This window comes from Eleutherodactylus coqui, chromosome 6 (assembly GCF_035609145.1).
Source record: "Eleutherodactylus coqui strain aEleCoq1 chromosome 6, aEleCoq1.hap1, whole genome shotgun sequence".
Lineage (NCBI taxonomy): Eukaryota > Metazoa > Chordata > Amphibia > Anura > Eleutherodactylidae > Eleutherodactylus > Eleutherodactylus coqui.
The window spans coordinates 222,706,746-222,732,361 of NC_089842.1; positions in this window are offsets into that span (position 1 = coordinate 222,706,746).

Below are 25,616 nucleotides of genomic sequence, written 5' to 3' on the forward strand. Positions count from 1 at the left end.
CTGCTGCAGGCTGGCTGCCTTTAGAAAGGCAGCCGCAGCGCCCCGCCGGCTGCTGCTGCTGCAGGCTGGCTGCCTTTAGAAAGGCAGCCGCAGCGCCCCGCCGGCTGCTGCTGCTGCAGGCTGGCTGCCTTTAGAAAGGCAGCCGCAGCGCCCCGCCGGCTGCTGCAGGCTGGCTGCCTTTAGAAAGGCAGCCGCAGCGCCCCGCCGGCTGCTGCAGGCTGGCTGCCTTTAGAAAGGCAGCCGCAGCGCCCCGCCGGCTGCTGCTGCTGCAGGCTGGCTGCCTTTAGAAAGGCAGCCGCAGCTCCCCGCTGGCTGCTGCAGGCTGGCTGCCTTTAGAAAGGCAGCCGCAGCGCTCCGCCGGCTGCTGCTGCTGCAGGCTGGCTGCCTTTAGAAAGGCAGCCGCAGCGCCCCGCCGGCTGCTGCTGCTGCAGGCTGGCTGCCTTTAGAAAGGCAGCCGCAGCGCCCCGCCGGCTGCTGCAGGCTGGCTGCCTTTAGAAAGGCAGCCGCAGCGCCCCGCCGGCTGCTGCTGCTGCAGGCTGGCTGCCTTGAGAAAGGCAGCCGCAGCGCCCCGCCGGCTGTTGCTGCTGCAGGCTGGCTGCCTTGAGAAAGGCAGCCACAGCGCCCCGCCGGCAGCTGCAGGCTGGCTGCCTTTAGAAAGGCAGCCGCAGCGCCCCGCCGGCTGCTGCAGGCTGGCTGCCTTTAGAAAGGCAGCCGCAGCGCCCCGCCGGCTGCTGCTGCTGCAGGCTGGCTGCCTTTAGAAAGGCAGCCGCAGCGCCCCGCCGGCTGCTGCTGCTGCAGGCTGGCTGCCTTTAGAAAGGCAGCCGCAGCGCCCCGCCGGCTGCTGCAGGCTGCCTGCCTTTAGAAAAGGCAGTCGCAGCGCCCCGCCGGCTGCTGCAGGCTGGCTGCCTTTAGAAAGGCAGCCGCAGCGCCCCGCCGGCTACTGCTGCTGCAGGCTGGCTGCCTTTAGAAAGGCAGCCGCAGCGCCCCGCCGGCTGCTGCTGCAGGCTGGCTGCCTTTAGAAAGGCAGCCGCAGCGCCCCGCCGGCTGCTGCAGGCTGGCTGCCTTTAGAAAGGCAGCCGCAGCGCCCCGCCGGCTGCTGCAGGCTGGCTGCCTTTAGAACGGCAGCCGCAGCGCCCCGCCGGCTGCTGCAGGCTGGCTGCCTTTAGAAAGGCAGCCGCAGCGCCCCGCCGGCTGCTGCAGGCTGGCTGCCTTTAGAAAGGCAGCCGCAGCGCCCCGCCGGCTGCTGCTGCTGCAGGCTGGCTGCCTTTAGAAACGCAGCCGCAGCGCCCCGCCGGCTGCTGCAGGCTGGCTGCCTTTAGAAAGGCAGCCGCAGCGCCCCGCCGGCTGCTGCTGCTGCAGGCTGGCTGCCTTTAGAAAGGCAGCCGCAGCGCCCCGCCGGCTGCTGCAGGCTGGCTGCCTGGCAGCCGCAGCGCCCCGCCGGCTGCTGCAGGCTGGCTGCCTGGCAGCCGCAGCGCCCCGCCGGCTGCTGCGGGAGGCTGGCTGCCTTTAGAAAGGCAGCCGCAGCGCCCCGCCGGCTGCTGCTGCTGCAGGCTGGCTGCCTTTAGAAAGGCAGCCGCAGCGCCCCGCCGGCTGCTGCGGGAGGCTGGCTGCCTTTAGAAAGGCAGCCGCAGCACGCCCACCGGCTGCGGCAGGCTGGCTGCCTTTAGAAAGGCAGCCGCAGCACCCCCACCGGCTGCGGCAGGCTGGCTGCCTTTAGAAAGGCAGCCGCAGCACCCCCACCAGCACCCCCACCGCCTCTTGGCACCCGCAGCACCCCCGCCGGCTGCTGCAGGCTACCCGCCTCTTGGCACCCACAGCACCCCACCTGCTGCTGCAGGCTACCCGCCTCTTGGCACCCGCATCACCCCACCGGCTGCTGCAGGCTACCCGCCTCTTGGCACCCGCAGCACTCCACCGGCTGCTGCAGGCTACCTGCCTCTTGGCACCCCCGCAGCACCCCACCGGCTGCTGCAGGTTACCTGCCTCCTGGCACCCGCAGCACCTCACCGGCTGCTGCAGGCTACCCGCCTCCTGGCACCCGCAGCACCCCACCGGCTGCTGCAGGCCACCCACCTCCTGGCACCCGCAGCACCCCACCGGCTGCTGCAGGCCACCCGCCTCTTGGCACCCGCAGCACCCCGCCGGCTGCTGCAGGCCACCTGCCTTTTGGCACCCCGCAGCACCCCACTGGCTGCTGCAGGCCACCTGCCTTTTGGCACCCGCAGCACCCCACCGGCTACTGCAGGCTACCTGCCTTTTGGCACCTCCAGCACCCCGCCGGCTGCTGCAGGTTGGCACCCGCAGCACCCCACCGGCTGCTGCAGGGCACCTGCCTCTTGGCACCCGCAGCACCTCACCGGCTGCTGCAGGCCACCGCCTTTTGGCAACTCCAGCACCCCACCGGCTGCTGCAGGCTACCTGCCTTTTGGCACCTCCAGCACCCTGCCGGCTGCTGCAGGCTACCTGCCTTTTGGCCTCTCCAGCACCCCACCCGCTGCTGCAGGCTACCTGCCTTTTGGCCCCTCCAGCACCCCACTGGCTGCTGCAGGCTACCTGCCTTTTGGCCCCTCCAGCACCCTACCGGCTGCTGCAGGCTACCTGCCTTTTGGCACCCGCAGCACCCCACCGGCTGCTGCAGGCTACCTGCCTTTTGGCACCCGCAGCACCCCACCTTCAGGCTAAGAGCTACTTACCTGGAACCATCCTCGCCAGGCTGTCCTGCTGAACTGACACAAGATGCTTCTGCTTTTGAATTTAAACATTCTGGCCCATTATGAGGTCATGTACTGTTTATGATGTCATAAGCCCTGTGACATCATTATGAGGTCATGTACTGTTTATGATGTCATAAGCCCTGTGACATCATGTGACTTGAGATGTCATCATAGATTCTACTGCCGTTTTTTTTTTTCTCTACGAGTTGGTAAGATCTATATATATAAAGCTGAAAGCCCTCACTGACTCACTGACTGACTGACTGACTCGCCAAAAGTTCTCCAACTTCCCGATATCGTAGAAACATGAATGTTGGCACGAGCATAGATTATCTCCAAAATAGGAAAAGTAATTGGGTCCCAACTCCATTATTCAATTCTATGCGCAAAAGAATTGGCGTCGAAATTTAACCTACGGAATGTAATTTCTTTGACTTTCGGTGTCATAGAAACGGGAAATCTGGCACGAGCATTGATTATGTCATAAATAGGAAAAGCTAATGGGTCCCAACTCGATTATTCAATTCTAAGCGCAAAAGAATTAGCGTCCAAATTTTACGTATGGAATCTAATTCTCTCACTTCCGGATGTCATTTTATATAAAGGAAACATTGCATGGTTACCTCCTGTGGTGTTTCCTGGGTAACGCAAAGAACTATGCAAAATGGTGAACATATTTTTTTTCCTCAGTATCTCTAGAGTAACCACGACTTCATAAGCTTTTCCGTGTGAACACCAGATAAACACCAGTACCAAATTAACTGGGGCGAAGCCGGGTATATCAGCTAGTTATATATATAAGGCCATATGGTTAACTTCCTGGCCCTAATAGCTCACAATCTAATATACAGTACATGTCCTGATCCCGAGAGCTCACAATCTAATATACGGTACATTTCCTGATCCTGAGAGCTTAGTATCTAATATACAGTACATGTGCCAATCCTGAGAGCCTACAATCTAAAACACTGTACGTGTCCTGATGCTAAGAGCGTACAATCTAATATACAGTACGTGTCTGCAGGCTACAGGCTACAGGCTACCTGCCCTGGCACCCACAGCACCCCGGTTGCAGGCTACCTACCTTGGCAGCCACAGCACCCCGGTTGCAGGCTACCTGCCTTGGCACCCACAGCACCCCGGTTGCAGGCTACCTGCCTTGGCACCCACAGCACCCCGGCTGCAGGCCACCTGCCCTGGCACCCACAGCACTCCGGGTGCAGGCTACCTCCCTGTCTACTGTACCCTGTCTGTCTACTCTAGCTTTATAGGAAACCCCTGTGAGTCCGGGTTCACACAGGGCGCATTTTGTTCTTTTTGGAGAGACAGAACACATGGCGCCCAGATGCGCACATTCTCCATAAAATCCGGTCAAAGATCAGTTCTTTAAAATATTTCCTTTCAAAGTTTTTTTCCTGAAAATCGCAGCAAGTAACACGTCCTACAGGTATCTGTGCTGAGATGTGGGGGGAGAAAATGGTGCAGTACTGAACTTCACCACTCGCCCCCCGGCTACACAATGTGTGAACACTGCCTCAGCGCTGAGTGAGGAGCTACTTACCTGGAACCGTCCTCGCCAGGCTGTCCTGCTAAGCTGACACAAGAAGCTTCTGGTTTAGAACTTTCACATTCTGGCCTATTATGATGTCATGTCCTGTCTAAGATGTCATAAGCCCTGTAACATCATGTGACTTGTGATGTCATCATACATTCTACTGCTGTTTTTTTTTCTCTACGAGTTGGTAACCTAATATATATAAGGCCAGCAAAGGCTTTTTAACCTACCGTATGGTTCACTGCCTGGCCCTAATAGCTCACAATCTAATATACAGTATGTGTCCTGATCCTGAGAGCTCACAATCTAATATACAGTACATGTCCCGATCCTGAGAGCCTACAATCTAATATACAGTACGTGTCTGCAGGCTACAGGCTACCTGCCCTGGCACCCACAGCACCCCAGTTGCAGGCTACCTGCCTTGGCACCCACAGCACCCATAACTTAGTTTAAGGTGCTGTTCGGAGGTGACGGGTTCCCTTTAAAGGGGTTTTCCACTTGTGAAAGAAATTTACAATACTTCCATATATAAAAGGGGTATGCGCCATTTTTATGGGTATAAATCACGCAGCCATTACTTTCCTGTCCTGTCCCCCATTTCTGATGTTTCCCCACCTCACTATTTTCAAAGATGGCTGCCGCATCCCTGCTTACATGCAGCTTAAGACGACATCTATCACAGTGAATCAGGCCGGTGGTAACATTCGGTTTTGCTGGATGCGAGATGGTGCGGCGGCGGCAGACGGAGGCAGAGGCGGCACATAGTTACAAAAAATATGCTACAAGAAAGGGAATTACGTTTCTCTGTTCCAAACTAGGTTAATGCGGACGTGAACAAGCTCTTACTGAACAGACACGTTTCTGAAGTTTTGCGCACATGGTGGTTTAATGGCCAAAGCTTTTTGTTGGTTGATTACATTTTTTTTCATAATTTGTTTTTTTTAATATTAATTTTTTTTTCTATTAGGGTTAAATTGTACAAAATTATTAAACTGGGTATGTTTACGAAGACTGGTTGTAATAATGTGCCGGCCGATGTTAGATGGGTAAAGTTTAGGTGGCATGCATCTTAATAAATTTCTCACATGTCCAGCCGTCTTGTGCTGCAAGAGGCCACACTGCTGCGCCCTGCCCATTATTCAGGAAAGTGGTAGAGGCTGCACATACGGTGTTAAGAAAATTGTAGATCAATGTATCAGTTAATTATTCTATATTGCATTATAGACTAGGAATATATAGCAGTGAAGGGGTTAAATGAAACTCTTCTATAGGCCTGCATGTCTTCTGAGGAAGAAAGATTAGAAGATAAGACAGTCTACTAAATCACTCATGTATGTTTATAGAATAACATATACAGGGAGAAGTAGACTGTATGGCACCTTCCCAGGCCTTCCTTTCTCCTGAATTTATGACGGTCTTATTGTATGTAATAGATACACTTAAGGAGGTGTAACTTATGTTAATCATTTTTTGTTTTAGCCTATCATGTATTATTATTAATCTTGGAGGTATATACTTTTGCTGTGATGTCATTTATAGTATAAGAACCAAATACGCCTTAGAATAAATTAGAAATCATCTGATACAGCACAGGCTGGTGTGATGTGTTTCTCCTGGGCCCAGACTTCTGCACGGGATCTGGGATCGTCTTCTCTTTGATAAACACATAAATTCTCCTTACATACGGTAGCTGCAAAAAGTAATGTTTTGTGAAAAAACCTCACGTGCACCAAAATGTGACGTTTTTGACACCAGAGTACCGGTACTAGCGTCAGTAAATCACCCCAGTATGTTTAAAAATGTCTAAATATACATAAATAGTTTTGGTAATTTTACTAATTTTCATGGCAGAAGCCACGTGGCAGAGCTGTGGATTTCGGCAGAAGCTATGCACATGTATACCTGCAGATTCAGCCCTTTTAAATAGTAAGTCTGCTTCTGGAACTCCTGGCATGGATCTAGCGTGAAGTCTGGGTCAGGAAATGACATAACTTTTTTTTTATTTAGCACTAGCGTACCCGTCGCGCGTTGCTGCGAAGACAGACATACATACATACATTCGTTTTTATATATCTAGATGACGGCAGCAGCGACCACTGAGGTTTTGTAGGCCGCTGCTTCCCCCTTGCAGGCTGAATAAAATAGCCGTTGTGTGGAACATCCAATTTATCCGGCTGCTGTGGCTTCTTGGGAAGATAGCCTAGTACATGTTTGCCCACTTCCAACTCCAATGGAGACTGACTGTAAATGGCTGGCGTGCTCTAGTATTTATGGTTTCAAGCTGTACGTGTCATTGCATACAGTCTATCTATCTATCTATCTATCTATCTATCTATCTATCTATCTATCAGGGTTATTGCATACAGTCTATCTATCTATCTATCTATGACATCAGGAAATGAGAGAATTAGATTCCGTACGTAAAATTTGAACGCTAATTCTTTGGCGCTTTGAATTGAATAATCGAGTTGGGACCCATTAACTTTTCCTATTTATGACATAATCAATGCTCGTGCCAAATTTTAAGTTTCTATGACATTGGGAAGTGAGAGAATTAAGTTGGGATGAGACATAAGGCCTTGCCCATAAGCATTCCCCAACCTCCAAGAACTGAACCTACCTACCTGAATGAGATTTTGTAGGCCGCTGCTTCCCCCTTGCGGGCTGAATAAAATAGCCGTTGGGTGGAACATACAATTTATCCGGCTGCTGTGGCTTCTTAGGAAGATATCCTAGTACTTGTTTACCCACTTCCAACTCCAATGGTAATTGGCTGGCGTGCTCTAGTGGTTCCAAGCTGTACGTGTCATAATACAGCCTTAATGACATCACAATGCAGCTTTATAGAACATGTTGGGGCATGTTCAAGGGCGTCCGATGTTGATGACATCAGTGATGACATCACAATAGCAGGTGGCTTACTTATTCGATCTACGTGGGGGGGGGGCGTAACTTTCGACGACGCTCGCGCGCCATTTATCGTAGGATATTTGTACTATGCCTATAATCTTCCCAGGAGTGTACTTAACAACTTCCCAAAGTTTCATGGCGATCGGATGAATGGTGTAGTAGCGCATAAAGGACAAACAGACACGCACGCAGACACGCACGCACGCAGACAGACATACATTCAATTTTATATATATAGATACTAGCGTACCCGTCGCGCGTTGCTGCGAAGACAGACAGACATACATACATTCGTTTTTATATATCTCGATGACGGCAGCAGCGACCACTGAGATTTTGTAGGCCGCTGCTTCCCCCTTGCAGGCTGAATAAAATAGCCGTTGTGTGGAACATCCAATTTATCCGGCTGCTGTGGCTTCTTGGGAAGATAGCCTAGTACATGTTTGCCCACTTCCAACTCCAATGGAGACTGAACATATTCCGCAGCGCTGACAATAACAGGATACAGAATGACAAAAGTACAAAAACCACGGTTACATAGTAATCAGTTGATGGAGACAGTAGGGGTGAGGGTCCTGCTCCAACGAGCTTACATACTACAGATAATGGGGTGATACAGAAGGTAAAGGTGCTGGAGATGTGCACGGTATGGCGGGGTGGAGAGTGAGGAGTGCTATACACAGACAATGGTCAGACTTGAGCTGTGTGGTGGCAGAATCAGTGTGACTGCAGGGGGAGTTGATGGCGGATGGCAGGGATTGCAGTCAGTAGGACAGGCAGCATATAATCAGGTGGAGTACAGAGGGGTTTGGTTTAGGGCAGGGGTGCCCAACCACCGGTCCGCGGACCGGGGCCGGGCCGTTAGGTGTTTACTGCCGGTCCGCGGCACCGCCGGGAACTTTTGTTCTAAAAGGAACAATCCCGCAGCCCTTTCAGCAGCGCTCTGCGCTCTCACACTAACCTGCTATAGTGTGAGTGCAGAGCGCTGCTGAAGGGGCCGCTTCCACACATAGCAGGTTAGTGTGAGCGCAGAGCGCTGCTGAAGGGGCCGCTTCCACACATAGCAGGTTAGTGTGAGCGCAGAGCGCTGCTGAAGGGGCCGCTTCCACACATAGCAGGTTAGTGTGAGCGCAGAGCGCTGCTGAAGGGGCCGCTTCCACACATAGCAGGTTAGTGTGAGCGCAGAGCGCTGCTGAAGGGGCCACATATATTATATTTCAGCCGCACTTCAGTAGCAGTGAGTGATTCCAGCAACCTCATTGGTTGTTGGGTACACACCCCCCACACCTCAAACTGGGGTGTGTGTACCCAACAACCAATGAGGTTGCTGGAATCGCTCTCTGCTACTGAAGTGCGGCTGAAATACAATGGTCCTTGCTGGTGTGGAAGGAGCGCGCTGCAACCAATCACAAGGCGCCTTCTTGAAGCGCTGAGGGGGGGGGAGTAAATTATATGCTGCGCTATGTGTGTGCTGGGGGGGAGTAAATTATATGCTGCCTAATGTGTGTGCTGGGGGGGAGTAAATTATATGCTGCCCTATGTGTGTGCTGGGGGGGGGGAGTAAATTATATGCTGCCCTATGTGTGTGCTGGGGGGGAGTAAATTATATGCTGCCCTATGTGTGTGCTGGGGGGAGTAAATTATATGCTGCCCTATGTGTGTGCTGGGGGGGAGTAAATTATATGCTGCCCTATGTGTGTGCTGGGGGGTGAGTAAATTATATGCTGCCCTATGTGTGTGCTTGGGGGTGAGTAAATTATATGCTGCCCTATGTGTGTGCTGGGGGGGAGTAAATTATATGTTGCCCTATGTGTGTGCTGGGGGGGGGAGTAAATTATATGCTGCCCTATGTGTGTGCTGGGGGGGGAGTAAATTATATGCTGCCCTATGTGTGTGCTGGGGGGGAGTAAATTATATGCTGCCATATGTGTGTGCTGGGGGGGAGTAAATTATATGCTGCCCTATGTGTGTGCTGGGGGGGGAGTAAATTATATGCTGCCCTATGTGTGTGCTGGGGGGGGAGTAAATTATATGCTGCCCTATGTGTGTGCTGGGGGGGAGTAAATTATATGCTGCCCTATGTGTGTGCTGGGGGGGGAGTAAATTATATGCTGCCCTATGTGTGTGTTGTGGGGGGGGGAGTAAATTATATGCTGCCCTATGTGTTTGCTGGGGGGGAGTAAATTATATGCTGCCCTATGTGTGTGCTAGGGGGGGGAGTAAATTATATGCTGCCCTATGTGTGTGTGGGGGGGGAGTAAATTATATGCTGCCCTATGTGTGTGCTGGGGGGGGGAGTAAATTATATGCTGCCCTATGTGTGTGCTGGGGAAGGGAGTAAATTATATGCTGCCCTATGTGTGTGCTGGGGGGGGGAGTAAATTATATGCTGCGCTATGTGTGTGCTGGGGGGCAGTAAATTATATGCTGCCCTATGTGTGTGCTGGGGGGGAGTAATTTATATGCTGCGCTATGTGTGTGCTGGGGGGGGTAAATTATATGCTGCCCTATGTGTGTGCTGGGGGGGAGTAAATTATATGCTGCCCAATGTGTGTGCTGGGGGGGAGTAAATTATATGCTGCCCTATGTGTGTGCTTGGGGGGGAGTAAATTATATGCTGCCCTATGTGTGTGCTGGGGGGGAGTAAATTATATTCTGCCCTATGTGTGTGCTGGGGGGGGGGAGTAAATTATATGCTGCCCTATGTGTGTGCTGGGGGGGAGTAAATTATATGCTGCACTATGTTTGTGCTGGGGGGGGAGTAAATTATATGCTGCCCTATGTGTGTGCCGGGGGGAGTAAATTATATGCTGCCCTATGTGTGTGCTGGGGGGGAGTAAATTATATGCTGCCCAATGTGTGTGCTGAGGGGTAGTAAATTATATGCTGCCCTATGTGTGTGCTGGGGGGGAGTAAATTATATGCTGCCCTATGTGTGTGCTGGGGGGAGTAAATTATATGCTGCCCTATGTGTGTGCTTGGGGGGGGGGAGTAAATTATATGCTGCCCTATGTTTGTGCTGGGGGGGGAGTAAATTATATGCTGACCTATGTGTGTGCTGGGGGGGGAGTAAATTATATGCTGCCCTATGTGTGTGCTGGGGGGGGAGTAAATTATATGCTTCGCTATGTGTGTGCTGGGGGGGAGTAAAATATATGCTGCCCTATGTGTGTGCTGGGGGGAGTAAATTATATGCTGCGCTATGTGTGTGCTGGGGGGGAGTAAATTATATGCTGCCCTATGTGTGTGCTGGGGGGGGGAGTAAATTATATGCTGCCCTATGTGTGTGCTGGGGGGGGGGAGTAAATTATATGCTGCCCTATGTGTGTGCTGGGGGGGAGTAAATTATATGCTGCCCTATGTGTGTGCTGGGGGGGAGTAAATTATATGCTGCCCTATGTGTATGCTGGGGGGGAGTAAATTATATGCTGCCCTATGTGTGTGCTGGGGGGGAGTAAATTATATGCTGCCCTATGTGTGTGCTGGGGGGGAGTAAATTATATGCTGCCCTATGTGTGTGCTGAGGGGGGGAGTAAATTATATGCTGCCCTATGTGTGTGCTGGGGGGAGTAAATTATATGCTGCCCTATGTGTGTGCTGGGGGGAGTAAATTATATGCTGCCCTATGTGTGTGCTGGGGGGGGAGTAAATCATATGCTGCCTTATGTGTGTGCTGGGGGGGGGGTAAATTATATGCTGCCCTATGTGTGTGCTGGGGGGGAAGTAAATTATATGCTGCCATATGTGTGTGCTGGGTGGGGTAAATTATATGCTGCCCTATGTGTGTGCTGGGGGGGAGTAAATTATATGCTGCCCTATGTGTGTGCTGGGGAGGAAGTAAATTATATGCTGCCCTATTTGTGTGCTGGGGGGGGGAGTAAATTATATGCTGCCCTATAAGTGTTCCCAGGGGGGGGTGGAGATAAATTATATGCTGCCCTATGTGTGTGCTGGTGGGGGAGGAGTAAATTATATGCTGCCCTATGTGTGTGCTGGGCGGGGGGGAGTAAATTATATGCTGCCCTATGTGTGTGCTGGGGGGAGGGGAGTAAATTATATGCTGCCCTATGTGTGTTCCCGGGGGGGGGGGGGGGGTGGAGATAAATTATATGCTGCCCTATGTGTGTGCTGGTGTGGGGGGGGGAGTAAATTATATGCTGCCCTATGTGTGTGCTGGGGGGGAGTAAATTATATGCTGCCCTATGTGTGTGCTGGGGGGTAGTAATATATATGCTGCCCTATGTGTGTGCTGGGGGGGAGTAAATTATATGCTGCCCTATGTGTGTGCTGGGGAGGAAGTAAATTATATGCTGCCCTATTTGTGTGCTGGGGGGGGGAGTAAATTATATGCTGCCCTATAAGTGTTCCCAGGGGGGGGTGGAGATAAATTATATGCTGCCCTATGTGTGTGCTGGTGGGGGAGGAGTAAATTATATGCTGCCCTATGTGTGTGCTGGGCGGGGGGGAGTAAATTATATGCTGCCCTATGTGTGTGCTGGGGGGAGGGGAGTAAATTATATGCTGCCCTATGTGTGTTCCCGGGGGGGGGGGGGGGTGGAGATAAATTATATGCTGCCCTATGTGTGTGCTGGTGTGGGGGGGGGAGTAAATTATATGCTGCCCTATGTGTGTGCTGGGGGGGAGTAAATTATATGCTGCCCTATGTGTGTGCTGGGGGGTAGTAATATATATGCTGCCCTATGTGTGTGCTGGGGGGGAGTAAATTATATGCTGCCCTATGTGTGTGCTGGGGGGGGGGAGTAAATTATATGCTGCCCTATGTGTGTGCTGGGGGGGGAGTAAATTATATGCTGCCCTATGTGTGTGCTGGGGGGGAGTAAATTATATGCTGCCCTATGTGTGTGCTGGGGGGGGAGTAAATTATATGCTGCCCTATGTGTGTGCTGGGGGAGGAGTAAATTATATGCTGCCCTATGTGTGTGCTGGGGGGAGTAAATTATATGTTGCCCTATATGTGTGCTGGGGGGGCAGTAAATTATATGCTGCCCTATGTGTGTGCTGGGCGGGGGAGTAAATTATATGCTGCCCTATGTGTGTGCTGGGGGAGGAGTAAATTATATGCTGCCCTATGTGTGTGCTGGGGGGGCAGTAAATTATATGCTGCCCTATGTGTGTGCTGGGGGGGCAGTAAATTATATGCTGCCCTATGTGTGTGCTGGGCGGGGGAGTAAATTACATGCTGCCCTATGTGTGTGCTGGGGGGAGTAAATTATATGCTGCCCTATGTGTGTGCTGGGGGGGAGTAAATTACATGCTGCCCTATGCGTGTGCTGGGGGGGAGTAAATTATATGCTGCCCTATGTGTGTGCTGGGGGGGAGTAAATTATATGCTGCCCTATTTGTGTGCTGGGGGGGTGGAGATAAATTATATGCTGCCCTATGTGTGTGCTGGGCGGGAGTAAATTATATGCTGCCCTATGTGTGTGCTGGTGTGGGGGGGAGTAAATTATATGCTGCCCTATGTGTGTGCTGGGGGGGAGTTAATTATATGCTGCCCTATGTGTGTGCTGGGGGGGGGGAGTAAATTACATGCTGCCCTATGTGTGTGCTGGGGGGGGGAGTAAATTATATGGTGCCCTATGTGTGTGCTGGGGGGGAGTAAATTACATGCTGCCCTATGCGTGTGCTGGGGGGGAGTAAATTATATGCTGCCCTATGTGTGTGCTGGGGGGGAGTAAATTATATGCTGCCCTATGTGTGTGCTGGGGGGGGAGTAAATTATATGCTGCCCTATGTGTGTGCTGGGGGGGAGTAAATTATATGCTGCCCTATTTGTGTGCTGGGGGGGTGGAGATAAATTATATGCTGCCCTATGTGTGTGCTGGTGGGGAGTAAATTATATGCTGCCCTATGTGTGTGCTGGGCGGGAGTAAATTATATGCTGCCCTATGTGTGTGCTGGTGTGGGGGGGGAGTAAATTATATGCTGCCCTATGTGTGTGCTGGGGGGGAGTAAATTATATGCTGCCCTATGTGTGTGCTGGGGGGGAGTAAATTATATGCTGCCCTATGTGTGTGCTGGGGGCGGAGTAAATTATATGCTGCCCTATGTGTGTGCTGGGGGCGGAGTAAATTATATGCTGCCCTATGTGTGTGCTGGGCGGGAGTAAGTTATATGCTGCCCTATGTGTGTGCTGGTGTGGGGGGGAGTAAATTATATGCTGCCCTATGTGTGTGCTGGGGGGGAGTTAATTATATGCTGCCCTATGTGTGTGCTGGGGGGGGAGTAAATTACATGCTGCCCTATGTGTGTGCTGGGGGGGGGAGTAAATTATATGCTGCCCTATGTGTGTGCTGGGGGGGAGTAAATTACATGCTGCCCTATGCGTGTGCTGGGGGGAGTAAATTATATGCTGCCCTATGTGTGTGCTGGGGGGGGGAGTAAATTATATGCTGCCCTATGTGTGTGCTGGGGGGGGAGTAAATTATATGCTGCCCTATGTGTGTGCTGGGGGGGAGTAAATTATATGCTGCCCTATTTGTGTGCTGGGGGGGTGGAGATAAATTATATGCTGCCCTATGTGTGTGCTGGTGGGGAGTAAATTATATGCTGCCCTATGTGTGTGCTGGGCGGGAGTAAATTATATGCTGCCCTATGTGTGTGCTGGTGTGGGGGGGAGTAAATTATATGCTGCCCTATGTGTGTGCTGGGGGGGAGTAAATTATATGCTGCCCTATGTGTGTGCTGGGGGGGAGTAAATTATATGCTGCCCTATGTGTGTGCTGGGGGCGGAGTAAATTATATGCTGCCCTATGTGTGTGCTGGGGGCGGAGTAAATTATATGCTGCCCTATGTGTGTGCTGGGCGGGAGTAAATTATATGCTGCCCTATGTGTGTGCTGGTGTGGGGGGGAGTAAATTATATGCTGCCCTATGTGTGTGCTGGGGGGGAGTAAATTATATGCTGCCCTATGTGTGTGCTGGGGGGGAGTAAATTACATGCTGCCCTATGTGTGTGCTGGGGGGGGAGTAAAGTATATGCTGCCCTATGTGTGTGCTGGGGGGGAGTAAATTACATGCTGCCCTATGCGTGTGCTGGGGGGGAGTAAATTATATGCTGCCCTATGTGTGTGCTGGGGGGGAGTAAATTATATGCTGCCCTATGTGTGTGCTGGGGGGGGGGAGTAAATTATATGCTGCCCTATGTGTGTGCTGGGGGGGAGTAAATTATATGCTGCCCTATTTGTGTGCTGGGGGGGTGGAGATAAATTATATGCTGCCCTATGTGTGTGCTGGTGGGGAGGGAGTAAATTATATGCTGCCCTATGTGTGTGCTGGGGGGGAGTAAATTATATGCTGCCCTATGTGTGTGCTGGGGGGGAGTAAATTATATGCTGCCCTATTTGTGTGCTGGGGGGGTGGAGATAAATTATATGCTGCCCTATGTGTGTGCTGGTGGGGAGGGAGTAAATTATATGCTGCCCTATGTGTGTGCTGGGGGGGAGTAAATTATATGCGGCCCTATGTGTGTGCTGGGGCGGAGTAAATTTTATGCTGCCCTATGTGTGTGCTGGGGGAGAGTAAATTACATGCTGCCCTATGTGTGTGCTGGGGGGGAGTAAATTATATGCTGCCCTATGTGTGTGCTGGGGGCGGAGTAAATTATATGCTGCCCTATGTGTGTGCTGGGGAGGGGGGGAGTAAATTATATGCTGCCCTATGTGTGTGCTGGGGGGGGAGTAATATATATGCTGCCCTATGTGTGTGCTGGGGGGGAGTAAATTATATGCTGCCCTATGTGTGTACTGGGGGGCAGTAAATTATATGCTGCCCTATGTGTGTGCTGGGGGGTGAGTAAATTATATGCTGCCCTATGTGTGTGCTTGGGGGGGAGTAAATTATATGCTGCCCTATGTGTGTGCTGGGGGGGGAGTAAATTATATGCTGCCCTATGTGTGTGCTGGGGAGGGGGAGTAAATTATATGCTGCCCTATGTGTGTGCTGGGGGGGGAGTAAATCATATGCTGCCCTATGTGTGTGCTGGGGGGGGAGTAAATTATATGCTGCCCTATGTGTGTGCTGGGGGGGGTGGAGATAAATTATATGCTGCCCTATTTGTGTGCTGGGGGGGGGGTGGAGATAAATTATATGCTGCCCTATGTGTAGCGCGGGGGGGAGGTAATTATATGCTGCCCTATGTGTGTGCTGGGTGGGGGGGGAGTAAATTATATGCTGCCCTATGTGTGTGCTGGGGGGGGTAAATTATATGCTGCCCTATGTGTGTGCTGGGGGGAGTAAATTATATGCTGCCCTATGTGTGTGCTGGGGGGGAGTAAATTATATGCTGCCCTATGTGTGTGCTGGGGAGGGGGAGTAAATCATATGCTGCCCTATGTGTGTGTCGGGGAGGGGGAGTAAATTATATGCTGCCCTATGTGTGTGCTGGGGAGGGGGAGTAAATTATATGCTGCCCTATGTGTGTGCTGGGGGGGAGTAAATTATATGCTGCCCTATGTGTGTGCTGGGGGGCGGGGGTTTGGGAGATAGATTATATACTGCCCACTGCCCTATGTGTGTGCTGCCAGGCGGGGGCGGGGATATATTATACTGCCCTATGTGTGTACTGCCAGGACATTCTAAATGTCATAATTAAATAGGTATGCACTAAACTCCAACCCCCTTCATAACTCCGCCCCATATAACCAAAGCCCCACCCATATCCCCCCCCCCCCCCTGCCGGGCCTTGTAAAAATGGTCTTGCCTGAAGCCGATCCCTGGTGCCAAAAAGGTTGGGGACCACTGCATTAAATGATAGCCAGCACAAATAACGCGTTTCAAGGATGCAGACCCTTCTTCAGAAATCCAGGAAAGAATACAGGGATATTACTGGATATACATGTCCTTTACCTCCAGGAAAGAAGAAATGGCATTATTTGTGCTGGCTATAATTTAATTAATAAAGAAGGCATTGGGTTAACCCCTTTGTTTTTATGCTCCTTACATTATCAGGGTTGCACCCACGGTACATCATTTTCTCCTTTTTACAATTAAGCATGTCAATGCCTCGTTACCTACGGTTATTGGACTGGCAGCACCCTACTAACTATTCTACAAAAAACTATTCTGAATATTAGTATCGCATCCCTAATTGGTGTAGCTCCGCCCTTTGCTTCTCTTTTATATCGGTTGACAGTGTTTCAGATAGAAGTTGTAGAGTCCAACAGCACTCACAGAGACAGCAAAAGGCCCATACAGGGTGGGGAGGAAAAATAGTGCAGAGCCAGAATAGGGTTAATGAACCAAAAAAACAATATATAGGCATAAACAAAGAAAATCCGGCAGCATTCAAAAGGTGATTTTAAAAGTAAAAGTCCAACCTTTATTGTTCCATATTTTTAAAAGATCTGGTAACGTTTCAACCTAAAAAGGTTGATGGGCTCAGAAGGTGATTTGCAGCTGAACCTGCTATGCCATCTCCAAAAGGAGGAGGTGTGATGTAATGATGCTAGTAGATCATCACCCAATTTTTGTGTGTAAGCTATTCTCTGTTATCTGCCACCCATAACTAGGAAAAGCTATTTCTAAAAGCCCTTTTATATGCAAAGATAATCTTTCAAAAGACTAAAAGATTTAGCGATCTATTGGCATAAGGTGTTATGGCCATTAACACTTTATCATCTTCATTTGCATGTAAAAGGACCTGTACAATTGTTTGCAGAGACCAGCCTGTGTTTAAACAGCTGCCATCACAATTGCATTGTTCTCCTCGCGGGTGCCGACACATTCCATTGTTCTCCTCGCGGCTGCCGACACATTCCATTGTTCTCTTTACGGCTGCTGGCAGATTCTATTGTTCTCCTCGCGGCTACCGACATATTCAATTGTTCTCGTGGCTGCCAACACATTCCATTGTTCTCCTCGTGGCAGCCGACACACTCCATTGTTCTCCTTGCGGCTTCCGACATATTTCATTGTTCATCTTGCGGCTGCTGACACATTCCATTGTTCTCCTTGTGGCTGCTGGCACATTCCATTGTTCTCTTCACGGCTGCTGGCAGATTCTATTGTTCTCCTCGCGGCTGCCGACACATTACATTGTTCTCCTCATGGCTGCCAGCGCATTCTATTGTTCTCGTGGCAGCCCCGGAACATTCCATTGTTCTCCTTGCAGCTGCCGGCAAATTCCATTCTTATCCTTGCGGTTGCTGACACATTCCAGTGTTCTCCTCGCGGCTGCTGGCAGATACTATTGTTCTCCTTGCAGCTGCCTGCACATGCCATTGTTCTCCTCACGGCTGCCAGTGCATTCCATTGTTCTCCTTGTGGCAGCTCTAACATTCCATTGTTCTCCTTGCGGCTGCCGACACATTCCATTGTTCTCTTCATGGCTGCTGGCAGATTCCATTGTTCTCCTGAAGCCCTGTTTACGCTAGTCGTGGGGAGAACATCCTGCAGTCTTTTGAAAGATGAGTGAAATACATTCAAATGGAATATATTTGCTTAGTCTTTCAGCTGCTGAACAATGGATTTTATTTGAAGTAAAATACATTGTTTAAAGGAAAAGAGTGCAATGCCTGCATCTTCATGTAACGGCCTTAAGACAGATAAATACTTGCAGTTGCGGAGATGCGTGTGTCCTGTCCAAAGCAGGTTCATTTATCATGTTTATTGGCACCTGTCTGAGGATCTTTGTGTTTGTTCCTTTGTCCTGTTCGGGATGCTCCTGGTATCATGGAAACAAAGCTACCGAGTAAATTGTTTATACTTGGTAATTGTTTATACCCCTCCACCATTGTCTCCCTTCTGGGTTTCCAATACACAAAACCAGACTTTTCAGCACTGCATTGCGATTTCCAGGACTCATGGAATCACAAACTTTCCAAACTAATAATCCTGCTCATATCATGTTTGGTATCCACAAGTAGGTAAATTTCTAGTATGAAACATGGAAGCCAATGCTCCCCTATTGGAGAACCTCTTGGGGAAATATGCCCAAAATGTTAAGATGGGTTTCCATCCAGAAAATGTGTGCATCTACTTAGCTGGCCCTCGGTGATGTCATAAAGAGAACGGTGCAGGTTGGACTCAGAGCGACTTTAAAACTAAAGGGGAATTTCCCCCCATTGTCAGACCCAGGAATTGCATCCAAGTACTGGCCTATCCTTTGTTCCACATGCTCCCCGCCCCAGGAAACAACTTCATAGACAGACTGTATTTTCTATTATTTTATCCATTTTTGTTCTATTGTGTGTTTGTAGCTCCTCCCCTCCTATAAATATTTGTAGTGTCCCAGAACCAGAGTTACACCCCAGTGCAAACCCAGTGTCATGTGGTTGCATAAAGCATATTTTTCACATGCATAATAATATACATTGTTTCTATATTTGAAAAACCTTGCATAAACTGAGACTCTGCAGAGATATATGGGTTAAATTGTACAGATGAGATGTGATTTTGGTTATCAAGCAGACCCTTAGCAAATTTTGCAGAGCTGCATCAGTTTTTGCAAAACCAAATTGTATCAGTTTTGCAGGGCAATCCCCGGGAATGTGGGAGGAGCCAGACAGCAGACAGACAGTCAGAGTTCAGTTTTTTGGGATGTAGAGTGAGACAGAAGGAGTGCAGCCTGTCAGCTCAGTGAAAAGCCATGCGGAAAAAAAACCCTGGAGTCTTCACTCACCCTGCCATTTGTGCAATGCATATTTTTGTGCGAGTCCATGCTGTGAGAGGGAATTACTGTGTCATAAGCTCTGAGGAAAAGGGACAGAGCTGAAGCTACAGACTGAGAGGTTAAGTTGTACAAGGACTCTCTGCGTATGCTGTATTTTCTAACCTCTGGTAGGAACAGTGCCAGTCAGCTACCACACTGATGAAACGTCCCTCATGTGTCCTTCCAGGTCCCATCTGACTGAACTGAATTGTGAAAAATAAGTGGATAGTGTAATGCAATTTTTGTGGAGACTCACAGCAAAGGTAAATCTAAATTGGACTGTTAAGTAAGAAAAAAGCATGGTACTGTGTTAGCCAGTAGAACAAAATGTGATTTTTCCCAGCAAGAGAAACCAAATAATCTTGAAGATATGATATATTTTAATAGCTAACAAATATACATGATGTTAATGCGAGCTTCCGAACCTACGCAGGGCTCTTCTTCACGCTTAACAGAAATAGATCCGAAAAGTCATGCATATGTATACACACATACTTATGACAAGGCACAGACATGAATGTGAATAATTTACACTTAAAGGAATACTACCACAGAAATACAAACATCTTTAAAAAGTCACTGTAAGGGAGTAAAGGTTTTATGGTCCCTGAATTAGTGTTGGGGAGGGGGTCACCAGGCCAGCAGTGTTATCTGTGCTATAGATTTCTCATATTTCCCCCTCACGCATATATCCTCATTAATAATTTAGCCCTCTATTGAAAGTGTCAAAAGTTGTTATAAATTTATATTCCCAAATTCTTCTATGGCTTTGTGACTTGAAATTGCCTTTTAGTATCATAATGTTCATCTCTTCTATATCATGTCCGTGACTAAAAAAATGCTCCGCCACAGAGAATTCTGTCTTTCTCTGTTTTATCGTGTGGCAATGAGATCTCCAAACAGGACATTTACTGCTCAGGATCAGTTACACAACATCAGATGTGAAACATGTGAATGTCCTCGGGATCTTATAGTCCTATTGCGTGTTGGCGATTTGTATCGTGTTCACGGTCAGTACATGTTAGCAGGTCTTACAGCTCCTTACATTACAGGGATAAGTTCCTTTTTGTTTGTCAGAGGGCAATGCACTCCTGATTATAAAACACCTCAGACTTGGAGGTTGCCTGTAACACAGAAGGGGAGGGTCCAGAAATATGGTTTTCAGATGGTCATCCTTGCGTAGGGTATGATGGAGTTTCTTTGCAGTTTTCCTTAGTACCTCTAGCTGTAGATTGTAGGTCACTTCCTTCTCTGTGTATAGGAGTAGTTGATTTGCGGGTATTCTGTGGCTCTGGTGATTTGGTCATTAATTGAGGTGGGATGGTTACCCTGATTAATGTCAGGTTTATGGTGAGGTGGAATGCATTGAACCTCTCATGGAATTTTATTAGTTCTTGTTCGGTGTTGGTCCAGATGATTATGATGTCATCAATGTAGCAGAAGTAGGCTAATGGTTTGCTGGAGCAGAAGCCCAGAAAGTCACTCTCCAGTTTTGCTATGAAAAGGTTGGCATATTGCAGTGCCATTTTTCTGGCAACCCATGGAGGCCAATTATCTCGGATGTGGGAACCCTCACTGAAGGAATCTCAGAATGCATAGAAGGGTCCTCAAACCACTGGTGAGAAACACAGCCAGCTACTTGCAAGACACCATGGGCCTATTGGAAAAACTATCAACCCAAGGTCCCCTCCCCGATAGTGCCATCCTGGCCACCAATGAAGTGGAATCCTTATACTCTAACATCCCACACGAAGATGGACTGACCACCTGCCAAGCACATCTTGAAGCCTATAGTGTTGCCTCTGAATCCGTGTTACAACTCAAAGATTAATCCTCACACACAATAATTTTTTCCTTTGGCAAAGAAAGATTCCTGCAACTCACTGGAACTGCCATGGGCAGTAAAATGGCACTGCAATATGCCAACTTTTTCATGGCAAAACCATAGAGTGACTTTCTGGCCTTCTGCTTCAGCAAACCATTGGCCTACTTCTGCTACATTAATGACATCATAATCACACCGAATAAGAACTAATAAAATTCCATGAGAGATTTAATGCATTCCACCCCACCATAAACCTTACATTAAGCTACTCATATACCGAAATTAACTTTTTTGACACCACCATAAAAATTTCGAACAACTCAATACAGACATCCCCATACCAGAAACCGATAGATCGCCCCACATACCTCAGATGGGACATTTACCACCCTAAACACTTCAAAAAGTCCATCGTTTACAGCCAGGCCATCAGATACAACCGAAACTGCTCCAACCCAACAGACAGAGAGGATCATTTATACCTTCTTAAAAGGATTTTTTTGAATCAGGGCTACCATCCCACCTCAACTGATGACCAAATCACCAGTCACCAGGATATCGAGAAATCAACTACTCCAATACACAGAGAAGAAGGAAACAATCAATTGTGTACCTCTAGTAGTGACCTACAATCCACAGCTGGAGGTACTAAGGAAAACTGCAAAGAAACTCTATCATACCCTACACAAGGATGACCGTATGAACACCATATTCCCGGACCCTCCCCTTCTACATTACAGGCAACCTCCAAGTCTGAGGAACTTTATAGTTATAGTAACATAGTATGCCAGGCTGAATGAAGACAATGTCCATCTAGTTCAGCCTGTTTCTGCCCCCCCCCCCCCCCCACCTTGTTGATCCAGAGGAAGGCAAAAAAAAAAACCAACGAGGCAGATGCTAATTTAGCTCCTTTGGAGGAAAAATTTCCTTCCCAATTAGAATCATAGAATGGTAGAGTTGGAAAGGACCTCCAGGGTCAGCGGGTCCAACCCCCTGCTCAGTGCAGGATTTACTAAATCATCCCAGACAGATATTTGTCCAGCCTTTGTTTGAATATTTCCATTGAAGGAGAACTCACCACGTCCCATGGAAACCTGTTCAATTCCATAATGGCAGCCAGAATAATCCCTAGATTAACGTTTGAGTTCTACCTAACTCCAAGACCCAAATCAACAACCCCACTGGTCACCTAATATCTATATCCTGTAATATCATGGCAATCTAAAAAGGCATCTAGTCCCTTCTTAAACTCCTCTATGGATTTTGCCATCACCACGTCCTCAGGCAGAGAGTTCCATAGTCTTACTGCTCTTACAGTAAAAAAAACCCTTCTGTGTTGGTGATGAAACCTGCTTTCTTCTAGATGTAGAGGATTTCCTCTTGTTGCAGTTGCAGTTCTGGATATAAACAGATCCTGGGAGAGATCCTTGTATCGTCCCCTCATGTATTTATACATAGTTATTTGGTCGCCCCTTAACCGTCTTTTCTCCAGGGTGAATAATCCCAATTTTGATAGCCTCTCTGGGTATTCCAGTCCTCCCATTCTATTTATTAATTTAGTTGCCCTACTTTGAACCCCTTCAAGCACTGCAACATCTTTCCTGAGCACTGGTATCCAGAACTGTACACAGTATTCCATGTGAGGCCTGACAAGTGCCTCATATAGCGGAAGAATAATGTTCTCCTCCCTCACCCCTATACCTATTTTAATGCACCTCGAGATTTTATTTGCTTTCGCAGCAGCTGACTGGCATTGACTGCTCCAATTAAGTCTACAGTCAACTAGTACCCCAGGTCCTTTGCCATCTCAGTTTTCCCTAGCAGTACCCCATTTAGTGTATATTAGTGGCAACCATTTCTTCTGCCCATGTGCATAACTTTACATTTATCAATATTGAACTTCATTTGCCATTTTTCTTTCTACCCAAGCCTCCAACTGGTCTTGGTCCTTTTGTAGCCGCATATTGCCTCTTTTGTATTAATTATCTTGTATAATTTTGTATCGTCTGCAAATATTGATATTTTACTATGTAGTCCTTCTATCAGGTCATTGATAAATATATTGAACAGAATGGGGCCTAATACTGAACCCTGTGGCACCCACTAGCAATGGTGGCCCAATCAGAGTATGAACCATTTATTACCACCCTCTGCTTTCTATCTCTAAGCCAGTTCCTTACCCAGATACACACGTTTTCACCCAGTCCGAGCTGTCTCATTTTATATATCAGCCTATTATGTGGCACAGTGTCAAATGCTTTAGAAAAATCCAGATATACAAGATCAATAGACTCTCCCAGGTCCAGCCTAGAACTTACTTCATTGTTGAAGCTGATCAGATTGGTCTGACATGATCGACCCCTCATGAATCTGTGCGGTTGGGGAGTTATGCTGATGTTTTCCTTAAGGTATTCTAGCATGGCATCTCTCAGAAAACCCTTGAACATTTTTCCAATTATTGAAGTGAGACTTACCGGCCTGTAGTTACCAGGCTCTCTTTTAGACTCCTTTTTGTTTATTGGGACCACACTAACAATTCACCAATCTAGTGCATCAACCCCAGTCTCAATGGTGTCCATAAATATAAGAAATAGCGGTCTAGCTATCATGTCACTTAGTCCCCTTTGAACCCTTGGGTGTATTCCATCTGGGCCTGGCGATTTACAATTTTAATCCTTCATAACCGGCTCTGCACTTCCTCCTGTGTAAGGCATGCAATACTTATCAGGGGTTTATTTTATTCCCCTGCATCTTGTGTGACATTTCTTTTTCATTCGTAAATACACATGAGAAAAAGCTATTTAATAGATTTGCCTTCCTCCCATTGTCTTCTACGGTTTCTCCTGCATTATTTGTTAAAGGGCTAGAGCTTTTACAATTTATATAATTGAAGAATAGTTTAGGGTTATTTTTGCTCTCTTTGGCAATCAGTCTCTCTCCCTCCTCCTTGGCAGTTTTGATCTTTTCTTTACATAATTAGTGTTACAATCGTGTGGGCAACTAAGCATGGGGCCCACACGATCGTGACCAATAATGGATACACACAGGTTTCAGGCAACTGGCCCTGTGCTACAGGGAGGATGACATGGCCCTACCTGAGCGGGGACATCGCCCTGATAAAGGGCGGCCCAGCGGTCTTCGGAACTGGGCCCTAGCTGCTCCTAGGAACCACGCCACCAGAACAGGACACATACACATGCCACACGACAGGGACAGAACAACAGGACACACAGAGCCAGAAAACACAGCATACAACAGCCAAAAACAGCCACTAGTAACAGGTGATAAGCTATATATAATAACCAGATATTAGATGACATTTTGATCAAAACGTGGAAGCTAGTGGGCCACTTCACGGCTCCTGGCTATACCGATAGTCCCTACACTAAACAGGAGTCCAGCGGCACTGGACACAGTTCACACCACAAGCTGCAACAGCACAGACAAACAGAACACAATTCCCACAGCAAGCTGTACAAGACAGAAAACGGAACACAGATCACACCGCAAGCTGTACAGGACAGACAACAGGATACTGACTTACAAGCACTGGCTTTACAGGCAACTGGCTTACAGCAGACTACAACATATAGTGCAAACCACACGGACTCCACCCAGAGCTCACATGCATACAGATGAAACTCACAGCAAGTCCAAGTGTCCTCATACAGGGAGGACTGACAGTCAGCCACCGAGCTGACATAGGGAACTGTATCAGGGATCCACCAACTGACACACAGAGCGAGACATAAGGGAAAAGGGGTGCTGTATGTGCTACAGACAAGGACTACAGGTGTCCAAATGTCTTTAGGCAGTTTAACCGTCTTTAATCAGAGAGACACAACAGACCTACATGCAAACCCAGATCTGAGTGGGAACAAAACAGATACATCCAAACAGTACAAGACCAGAATCAGCTACTGACAAGAGATGGATTTATATGTGCTGCAGGCTAAAGGGGATTGGCTGCTGGAGAACAGAACACCCAGCCAGCTCAATTAACACCAACCTGTGGAGCTGTGCTGCTAGGAACCTTAGTACTACAGATCCCAGCAGCACACCCTGACAATTAGTTTTTTTTCCCGGTATGTTTTAGCGCTTCTTCACTGCCTTTTTGTTTTAGTAATTTAAATGCTTTCTTTTTGTTGCTTATTGCCCCCCTTACAGACTTGTCGAGCCACATTGGTTTCCTTCTACTTGTAGTTTTTTTTTATTTTTAAAGGGCATGAACTGCTCACATGAGGTAATTAGGATGTTTTTAAATGTCTCCCATTTGTCCTCTGTGCTGTTATCTTTGAGGATGTTGTCCCAATTAATGTTACCGATAGTAGTTCTGAGCTGATCAAATTTTGCTTTACTAAAGTTTAGTTTTTTTTGTCGCTGCCTGATAAGGCTTCCTATTGAATGACAGCTGGAATTTAATTATATTTTGGTCACTATTTCCCAAGTGTCCCTCAATGTGCACCTCTATTATTCGGTCTGCTGTGTTAGTTAATACTAAGTCCAGAGTAGCCTTCCCTCTAGTTGGCTCTCGCACAAGTTGGGAAAGGTAGTTATCTTTAATTATTCTCAAAAACTTATTGCTCTTATGAGATTTACAGGTTTCCTCTTCCCATATTATATCCGGATAATTGAAGTCCCCCATAATTATCTTATTGCGGTTTGACACCTCTTCTATTTGCCTTAATAATTAGTTTTCACTTTTTTTTTGGTTTTGGTGGTCTATAGAAAACCCCTATCAGGATTGTGTTATTCTTTGCTCCCTGTATTTCTACCCACAGAGATTCCACATGTTCAACTCCTGCACCTATATCTTCTCATAGCTTTGGCATTAGGTATAATTTAACATTCAGACATACCCCTACCCCTTTCTGGTTGCCACAGTCTCTTCTGAAGAGATTGTAACCCTGTAAGTTTACCGCCCAATCGCACTTATCAT